We start from the raw sequence: 9,957 nt of genomic DNA on the forward strand, positions 1-9,957 counted from the left end.
GTTGCACAGCAATGAAAACAGAGCTCAACTGGGAGTCCCTGTCGTCTCGCCGAAAGAGGCTGCGGCTAAAGCTTCTATATGAAATCTATCATAACAAAACGGGAATTGATAGGGAAATGTACTTAAAACCGCCACACTATATATCGGCTCGCACTGACCACCAGTGCAAAATTAGAGAATACCGGGCTAGGACGGGCCTGTATGCCAACTCTTTTTTTGTAAAAACTATCGCTCAGTGGAATAGACTGTCATGTGAACAGGTGTGCAGTGAGAATCAAGATGTATTCTTTTCATGCTTGTAACCCCCCTGCTGTAACGCTTTCGGGCAAAGCGGGGATATGTCTGAATAAAGAATAAAGAATAAAGAAAAATAATTTTGCTGAATTGCTTCGTGTAATTTCAACATTTGCAGGTGCTTGAGCTTTTACAGTCTTTCAAAGAGCCCTAGAGGTGGAAGCGTGTCGCCATCTGGATCTCCCTTCTTTCTGCGGAAGAGGCACTCCTGGAAAATGAGAAACAAGATGATGTATTACCCATGGAGGCTGTTGAAGTGGCCGTGGACCATGTGGACTATGTTGAAAAACGAAGCGATGCTCGCTTGGTATACTACATCGCAGGCTACGTGGCCAGGAAGCGTGTGCTCTCAACTAGCTGTGCAGCATGCAGGGATGCCTGCCTTGTGCCGAGGGACTGTGTCCCAAAAGAACTCCCAGCTGATGCCTCCAAAGAGTGGGACTTGGATGGGCTTCCCGTCGGAGTCATTGTATCGTCTGATTCAAGCTCTTGAAAGCAGGCTAACACATGAATTTAGCAGAACGCGTCTGCATTCTAAAGCTGCCCTCAGCATACTCAAGAAAGCGAGTACAAATGTGCCACAAATTGGTTGTGGGGAGCATTGCCTGGCGCTTACAGAATCGGTGGTCAGGTTTTGCTGCCTTACCAGAATCCACTTTCATTTGAAGAGCCTCAACCAGGAAATGGATGTGAAAAAAGGCAAAAGAACGAAGCCTTGCGTGATGTGAAACAAGCAGCAGAATTGGAAGTACATTCTGCTGTATGCAATAAAGTTTGCTCGTCCAGAAACATGTTGCTTTAGTTTATCTGGTTTTTGAATTGCAGTGAGAATGAAATGACTCCAGGACGTTGCACTACAACGTATGTCATGGTTTAATGCTGATTTGGCAGGTGTAAACGAACTTAAACGCTTTCGTACGTAATAACGCCCACAACTAAAAAAAAAAAAAAAAACGGGTGGCGAGAATGAACATTCCGGGTGATCCTAGCAGTTATCGCGTTAACCTCGGAGAAGAAAGAATACGATTGCATATAAATCGTGCAAAGAGCATTCTACGATAGATAAGCTCCCCGCTGATTTAGTGGCTTTAATATGGGATTTCTAAAATGCGTGCTCGCTTTCTGCCAGCAGAAAACTCGGTTGTGTTACCCCGTATTCGAAAACCGCATGCCAACCGTAGCGCAATACCGTCTTTGCGATGTCTAAGGGACCACAGTATTAGCTAAAATTTCTAAAACTCAATCAAATGCGTTTCCACTACAGCATTCCCTCTAAACACGCAGCGGACGGCCGCGCGTGCTGACGGCGCCCCTGACAACAGTGCCGCCCCGCGGCATTCACGCGAACGGGGGTCAGGTTTTCCTGGCCGGTCATCACACCTCCCCTATCTAGACACCATACCCGCTGTGGTTGCTTAGTGGCTATGGTGTTGGGCTGCTAAGCACGAGGTCGCGGGATTGAATCCCGGCCATGGCGGCCGCATTTTGATGGGGACAAAATGCTAGAACACCCGTGTACTTAGATTTAGGTGCACGTTAAATAACCCCAGGTGGTCCAAATTTCCGGAGTCGCCCACTACGGTGTGCCTCATTATATCGTGCTTTTGGCATGTAAAACCCCATAATTTAATACAAGAACGGATCGGCAATGACATTCTCGTAAACAGCTTGAACATTCACACATAAACATTTCACCCCTCAGTTACTCAGCTCACATAAAACACAAAAATAAAAAATGAAAACAATGTACAGTTGGATGTAAAATGAAACATGATTGTTTGTGTCTGGCAGCAATTCCACAACACATTACCACTTGCAGCAAGGAAATAGCATAAATAAATATGCAACATATAGAGAGAAAGCTAGTCCACTGTCAATTTTGCAGTTTTTTCCTGTAGCGTAAATAGCCCAAGGACTTAGAAGAACAGACACACACACAGGCGCTAACTTCCAACAATAATTTATTTACGGAACAAACGCCCCATTTATACCCTCACTTTTTCTCACGCTTTTCTTCACAAGCACGTCTACTGACAAGGTAATAAAGCACATGATTGTATAACACATTTGCAGACTAGGCAAAAATTATAATGTTTAACACATGTGCAGCTATTTCAACTCCTTCTTTGATAGTGACAGGAACAATCTGCTAACACAAGCATCACCAAACTCTTCAATGCGAGCACTTTCGATGATAAGCTGAGTTTATTCGGATTTCCTTCCCCTGATAATATATCTTCAAAGTGGGGAATGCATCCGCACTTGTGACAATGAATTGCGAGGAAGCCATCCAGCAAAGGCTTGTTAACATTACTGGAGTGCTCCATATAAGCATATGATTAATGCATCTGCCGGTTTGTTCGATATAACTATTTCCACAGTGCAACGGAATTCTGTAAGTAACACAGGTCCTACAGTTAATGTAACCTTTTCTTTGCTGCTTTTTGCACGCGTCCTTTCTTCTACCATATGGTCTTGTTTTTACACACAAGCTTATAGGCTTGTTGAGAGATAAGGGTACTATGTCAACCTTTCTGTCTCTTTCAGCCCAAATATCTCCACTCTTAATGTCTGAGCTTCCTAGCCACAAGTGTCTGATGGGCATAAAAAGAAAATAATTTTGGCAGATTAACATTAATTAGAAGAGGCCAACATAGCCCACATCATAACTGCTATAAGCACCTTGACAAGCACAGCATGTACAATTTTTCTCGAATGTTCCCAAGCCACTGCATGCAGCACAGCCAACCCCAGGCTTTGGCACCTCTCAACCTAGCATCTAAATGCTCCCAGAGAGTGGAAAGAAACCACTGCGCCTTTGGGACAACCGGACCGAGAAATAATCCCCATCATGCAGGCCTGCAAGAAGTCTGGGGCAGCAAAGTGGCCTGGCACAACTTTTTGACAAGAACAGTACCATCCAAAACAATACTGTCCATTACAAGCTCTTGGTTGCACACAAATACATATGCACACCTTCGAACTACCCAGCAAAGCACGTGGTAAAACAGAAAAAAAGAAGAAAAGGCACATGATAAGAAGGAAAGTGTGGTGCATTCTATTGTTTGTTAGTGTGTCTCTTGGTTAGTGTGTTTCTTGCCAGTGTTTAGTTGCTTATGGGCTGTACTTCTGACAGAGTCACTGCACCCACAGTTTATTCAATGACACCAATTTTGATAACAGCTGATAGGATATATACATGCATAATCACCTTAGCTAAATAGAGAACAGAAGGTATGGCCACGAGCAATAATTGGTATGAGCAGTGCCTCATTCATGTCTTCGGTTTGTTCCCTCCCTAAGCTGTATTTAGCTATAACATGTACAAACCAATCCAAGTCAGCATTCTTCTGCAGGTACCATGTGCAAGAGTATATATACAATTTGAGGGATGATCCAGGTTCCTTCAGGCTCATTAACACAGATCATTCAACAGATGTGTATATATATTGTCTACACTGCTGGTGAAGCCATACACACACACACATGCATGCACACATGCATGCACACATGCACGTGCATACACACACGTACACACATGCACACACATATATGTATACACACAACTTTTTCATAGCAGGAAAGCAGTAAATGCTCAAGCCATAGGCACATAAAACGAATGTATCAGCAGGCCACTGGCTCCAGGTTAGTTCAGATTGCCTTCAAAGTGTGGTACACATGTGGTAGATAGCCCCCTTGCTTTAACCTATCAATTTGCAGGCAAAACTTTCAGCTGCTGAAAACAACATTGTCTTTGAACAGCTTAATGTGTGCAGACTTGAACCTCAACAAAGTGGGAATGATGCTAGGAGGCATAGGGGAACAAAACATGTAGGTAAACATGTGTTCACCAATTAATGTGCGGAGTGGCTCTAGTGCAAAACAACACAACCAGAAACCTTAAAAAATGGGCTCCAATTTTGTATGTTGCATGGCCTAAAAAGAATGCAGCCATATAAGACACCATTCATTTTTGCACTCGATTTTGCACCAGAAAAACTGACTGCCTTCTGTGCAAAGTTCCAGCACAAGGCCAAGAAAGAAGAACATAATCGCAACAGCAATATAGTATATGAAGCACACAGCACCACTGGTCCTTGTAGTATGGGCACAGTCGACATGCAGCCAATGTGTAATGCCCTTTACATGAAACATACCCATTGCTGTAGCAACCCCTTCCATGCCTTGGGGAAGCTGGTTTCATCTCAGTGCTTTGTCGTGCTTCTGGTCATTGCCTCCTATTCAGGTATATGGAAGTTTACTCTGGTGGGGTAAGAAAAACAAGCTGGCTATGAGGTCTTCAAAAGTGGTGTAGCCGGCTCGAGCTTTGATGACTTCCTTGTGATAAAGAAAAGCTGACATCAGCGATGAATCGAGTAATTACAAAAACGAAGTGGCACTGCTCTACAAGTGAATAAGACACCAACATTCTCAATACACTCAGCTCATCTTCTGGCAATTACACGATTATCACATGGTATATAATATAGCACTGTTAACCTTCAGTTTTGCAATACTGGTTGACATTTTGAATAAATAAATACTTAAAACATTGTCTGCAGTGTTTTTGTTAAAAAGTCTGCAATAACACAATTTGGCCATTTTTTGTCTGAATTTGTTGTAATATTGGGCATGGGAAGGGTTCCTGAGCATGCGCAGATGAGTTTTGTGTCTTCTTTCATTTTTCGCCTCAGTGCTCCCTTCAGTTGATAGTCGGCGTTCGTATTGTCCACTTCTCTACTCTTGTGTCCTGTCTGCACGCCTCACTTCTATTTTGCATAATGAAAGGGTTAACATGAATTTCAAGGAACATAAAAGAGGCAGTAAACACTCTTCGTTATGTATGGTTAATGACCTTACTCCATTCATAAAGCCATCATCCTTGTTGTCAGCAGTTTGTTATCTCATGGCCAGCTTAGTTTCTCTTACCATGCTTAGTTTGCAATGAGCTATTTATAGTCAGCACTTGTCCCATTCTTCTTGTACTTGCTCTAATGATATTGCCTCACTTTCCAGTAACAGTAACATATTTTCACCAACTATCTCAATTGTCTGTTTTGTTACTTCAACATACCTAGTTAGCAGCATACCATATTATATAGCTGCATGTCTCTGCAAGCCCCCAAAAAATGTCTCATCCACCAGAATCAGCTTACAAATACTGTTAGCAAAGCACTATTCTCAAGTAGGATGTGAAGGATGTAGAAGTGTATCTGGTAGGGCAAAGAGCTGTCATCACAGGTTAGTGTGGTCCAGGATTGTTTTGAATTTGCAGAAAGAAAGGTCAAGATTAGTCACGAAGAAACAGGTCAACCTAGAAGCATTCGGTGGAAAGGTGGATGCATTCAGGCTAGTGCTCGGGAAAAAAATATGAGGTTTTTGAACAGGTGGATGAGGATGTTAAAGAAATAATGAATGATACCTTTAACAGAAATAATTTCAGAGGCCACAATTGAAGTTGGAGGTTAACCACAAAGACAGCAAACAGGCAATCTCTTTTAAGTAACAAAAGATCTAATAAAGAAACAACATAACATGAAAGTATGCAACCCCGGAGATTAGAGCAAATTTGCTGAATTGTCAAAGCTGATAAAGAAGAAGAAAATAGGTGACACTCAACATTAGCAGGTCGGAAAGATTCAGAAAGCAGTAAAGAATGGGGCAAGGATTAGATAAGTGAGAAGGAAACTTGGTATTAGAAAGAACACGATGTATGCAGTGAAAAATAAGCAGTACAATGGTCATCAGCAATTTTGATAACAATGGTAAAGGCAGCAGTACCCAATGCAGCCATGTAACTATGACTGGACGTAGTGATAAACAGGATACATAAGTTCCATGTGTAATTAACTAATACCAACGAGGTTGGAAGGGCTTTCCAAGATATGTTCAGGAAAAAAGTGACAGGAGAAGGTGTAGTAACAGTAAATCTGATAAAAGATGGAAGGGATCTGTATTTGAAAAGCTCGCAACCCTTTATTTGCAATGCCTCACCTGATGACTTCAAGTGTACCAGATACTTCGAATGCCAACAGCATATCATACCATAAAAGGGAGACATTAATGAATTTATGAATTATAAGCTGATTAGGTTGCTTTCAGCATTGTATAAAATATTCACTAAGGTTACTTACAATAGAATCTGGACAACACTTGACTTCGATCAACCCAGAGAAAAGACTAGCTTTAGAAAGGGGTATTTAACCATAGATCACACCGATATCAAGTAATTGAGAACTAAGGTATTTGAGAAAAGTAACTGGGAAATCTGCAGAGCATAATCAACTTCTGTGTATGGCTTTCATAGATTACGAAAACGCTTTCGATTCAGTAGATAATACTGGCAGTCATATAGGCATTGCATAATCAAGGTGTGCCTGAAGGATACAGTAATGTCTTAAAAAATATCTCTAATGATTCTGCAACTACCTTAATTCTTCAGACGAAAAGCGGGAAAACATCAATTAGGAGTGGGTCAGGCAAGGAGACCGCCAATGCTATTCACTGCATACTTAGAAAAATTCTTTAAGCTGTTAGACTGGGAATGATTAAGTGTGAGGATCAATGGCAAATATCTCAGTAACATGCAATTTGCAGATGACATTGTCCTGCTCAGCAGCGCTGGAGATAGTTGCAACAAATAATTGGGGACCTTAGCTGACAAAGTGCAAGAGTAGGGTTGAAGATTAATATGCATTGAAGTTGAGATTAACAGGAAAAAATGGAGTTGGACAGGCCATGTAATGCACAGGGCAGATAACTGATGGTCTATTAGAGTTATAGAATGGGTGTCACGAGAAGGGAAGCACAGTCAAGGATGGCAGAGAACTAGTTGGTGTGACGCGATTAGGAAAGCTGTAGCCATAAGATGATGGAAAGACAGGGGTAATAAGAGATTTGATGGGAGAGGCTTTCATCCTGAGGTGGAGATAAAATAGGCTGAAGATGGTGATGATTCTCTTCCAGACTGCAGATAAATATCAAGATTTGGATTATAATTTAGCTATCACCATCACATATTCAACTCTTGCACTGAATGTTAATATAGTCTGCACATAACCATACATATTCATATTAGACAAAAATTAAATTATATAATCCTGGCATAGAAAATGGTTGTTTTCTAGAAATATCAAGCATCAATTGAAGCAATGCACTGAAAATTTCCTTTCTGCTAAGCACACAATGGCAACATGGGCGGGAGCAATTGGAGACCTTCCAAGTGTGATTTTGATATTTCACACATGATTTCATGCATTCCAAAGGACTACCAATGATTAGTATGCATGGACAAACATAACATGATGTGCAACACTTTTTTGTCGACCTCTACCTGCTACCAGACTGGACAGAGATTTCAGGATTTTTTTTGGTTTGCTTAACAGCTTGTAAGCCACCTATATAGATGTTGTTTGAAAGCTATCAAGATTGCGATATCCATACCTTCATTTCTTCTACATATCTTCTTCTACTTATTTTACTCCAAATACTCTCTCTCTCTCTCTCGCTCTCTGCGTGCTTGCGTGCGTGCGTGTGTGTGCGTGCGTGTGTGTGTGTGTGTGTGTGTGTGTGTGTGTGTGTGTGTGTGTGTGTGTGTGTTTGTGTCTGTGAACGACTAAGTGGAACAGCCTGCTGTGATGAAGTTTTTAGTGAAGGAAGGCATAAAACTTGCTGAAATTTACAGAAGACGTCAGGCTCAGTATGGTGATGAGACACTCAGTTGCAATAAGACATCTGAATGGTGTAAGCACTTCAAAGATGGCCGTATCTCTTTTACTGACAATCCCGGTCATGGTGGATCACAGCCCACAGTAGTCATTCTTGAGAACATTCAGCGCGTGGAGCAGCTAATAGTGGACAATCATCGCATAACCTGTCATGAAATTGCAAGGGTGTATAATATGTCGTTAGGGAGAGTGAACATAATAATTCATGATCATTTCTTGTTCAGAAAAGTCAGTGCACGCTGGGTCCCAAAGCAGCTGTCTGCATTTGACAGAAAGAGAAGAGTTGAAGTCGGTAGAGAACTGAGGGAACGCTATGAAAGGGAAGGCCAGGATTATCTTGATTGCATCATGACATGGAACGAAACATGGATTCAACATTTCACCCCAGAATCCAAAAGAGCATCGATGCAGTGGAAGCATACGGAAACACCACCTCCCAAGAAATTTCGAACAGTTGCGTCTGGTGGTAAAGTGATGGCAACTGTAGTCTGGGATAAACAGATAATTATTCACATTGATTTTTTACCCCATGGTGTCACTATCAACAGTGAGTATTAATGCCGTGTTCTGCGTGATGTGCACCAGAGTTTATGGAAGAAACGTGCAGGTTTGATCACAAAGGGTGTGGTCTTTTTGCAAGACAATGCATGACCGCATACCGCTCAACGCACATTCTAAACAATCCAGGAACTTAGCTGGGAGATATTACCCCCTCCCCCCTTTAGTCCTGACTTAGCACCAAGTGACTTCCACCTGTTTGGGCCCCTGAAGGAATTCCTTGGAGGAAAACATTTCACCACTGATGATGAAGTGAAGAATGGTGTCCTACAATGGTTTCGTCGTAATTATATATCTTTCTATGCCGAAGCATTCCAGGCGTTAGTTAAATGCTGGGATAAGTGTATAACTGTAGATGGAGGTAATGTGGAAAAATAAATCCACTTCCCATACATTGAAATTTGTTTTTTTATTGTTTTTAAAAAAAAGTCCCGGATTGACTTGAATGACCCTCGTACTTAATAGGCGAGTTAAAGAAATCATAAATTAATGGCAATTAAAGTTTGAAGAACACATATAAGAATTGAATGACAATGACGTTCTCGTAAATAACTTGAACATTCACTCGTAAACATCTCATCCTCAGTTACACAGCTCACATAAAACACAAATAAAACACAAAAATGAAAAATGACAGCAATGAGCAGTTGTATGTAAAATGAAACACAATTTTATGTCTGCGAGCAATTCCCCAACCCATTACCACTTGCAGCAAGGAAATGTAAAGAAATATGAAAGGCACAGAGAGAAAGCAGATCCACTGCCAATGTATGTTCCTTCCTAGCTGCACGTGTCTGATGAGGGTAAAGAGAAAATAATTTTGCCAGCTTAACATTAAATACAAGTAAGCGGCCAACATAGCCAACATCACAACTGTTATGAGCACCTTGAAAAGCACGGCGCATACAATTTTTCTCAAATGTTCCGAGGCCATTGCATGCAGCACAGCCAACCCCAGGCTTTGGGGCATCTCAATCTAGCATCTAGAAGCTCCCGGAGAGTGGAAAGAACCCACCGTACCTTTGGGACAACCAGAGTGCTGAAGAATCCTCATCATACAGGCCTGTAAGAGGTCTGGTGCAGCAAGTAACCTGGCACAACTTTTAAGGTGAAATTCTTCAGTTGCTCATACCCCCAATTGCCTTGAAAAAAAAAGGCATTGTCAGGTCCAATGGTACAAAAACTATCAGCAGCAATGGCTCATACCCCACTAATCAAGCAAAAATGCAATGGCTCATCCCCGCTATACAAGCGCACGAAGCTGCAGCTAAGCATCGAAAATGAGCCGAAGAAGCCGAACTGTGAAAGCAGCAATGCACCGGTGCAAGACAGTGCATTACCAAGTGTGCAGCAGCCTCCATGTGTTACACAAACAAGT

The 9,957-nt window shown here is 41.8% G+C and overlaps 1 long non-coding RNA gene across 1 annotated transcript; it reads right to left on the reverse strand.

Annotated features, from left to right (window-relative positions):
* Positions 1–410: 410 nt before the first annotated feature.
* LOC139052486 (uncharacterized) lies at positions 411–9,712 on the reverse strand. Its single transcript, XR_011509927.1, has 3 exons — positions 9,600–9,712; positions 4,452–4,557; positions 411–502 (listed from the first exon to the last, which is right to left on the reverse strand). It is a non-coding gene; the product is annotated as an uncharacterized lncRNA (long non-coding RNA).
* Positions 9,713–9,957: the final 245 nt, after the last annotated feature.

The sequence above is a fragment of the Dermacentor albipictus genome, unplaced genomic scaffold (genome assembly GCF_038994185.2).
Source record: "Dermacentor albipictus isolate Rhodes 1998 colony unplaced genomic scaffold, USDA_Dalb.pri_finalv2 scaffold_24, whole genome shotgun sequence".
NCBI lineage: Eukaryota > Metazoa > Arthropoda > Arachnida > Ixodida > Ixodidae > Dermacentor > Dermacentor albipictus.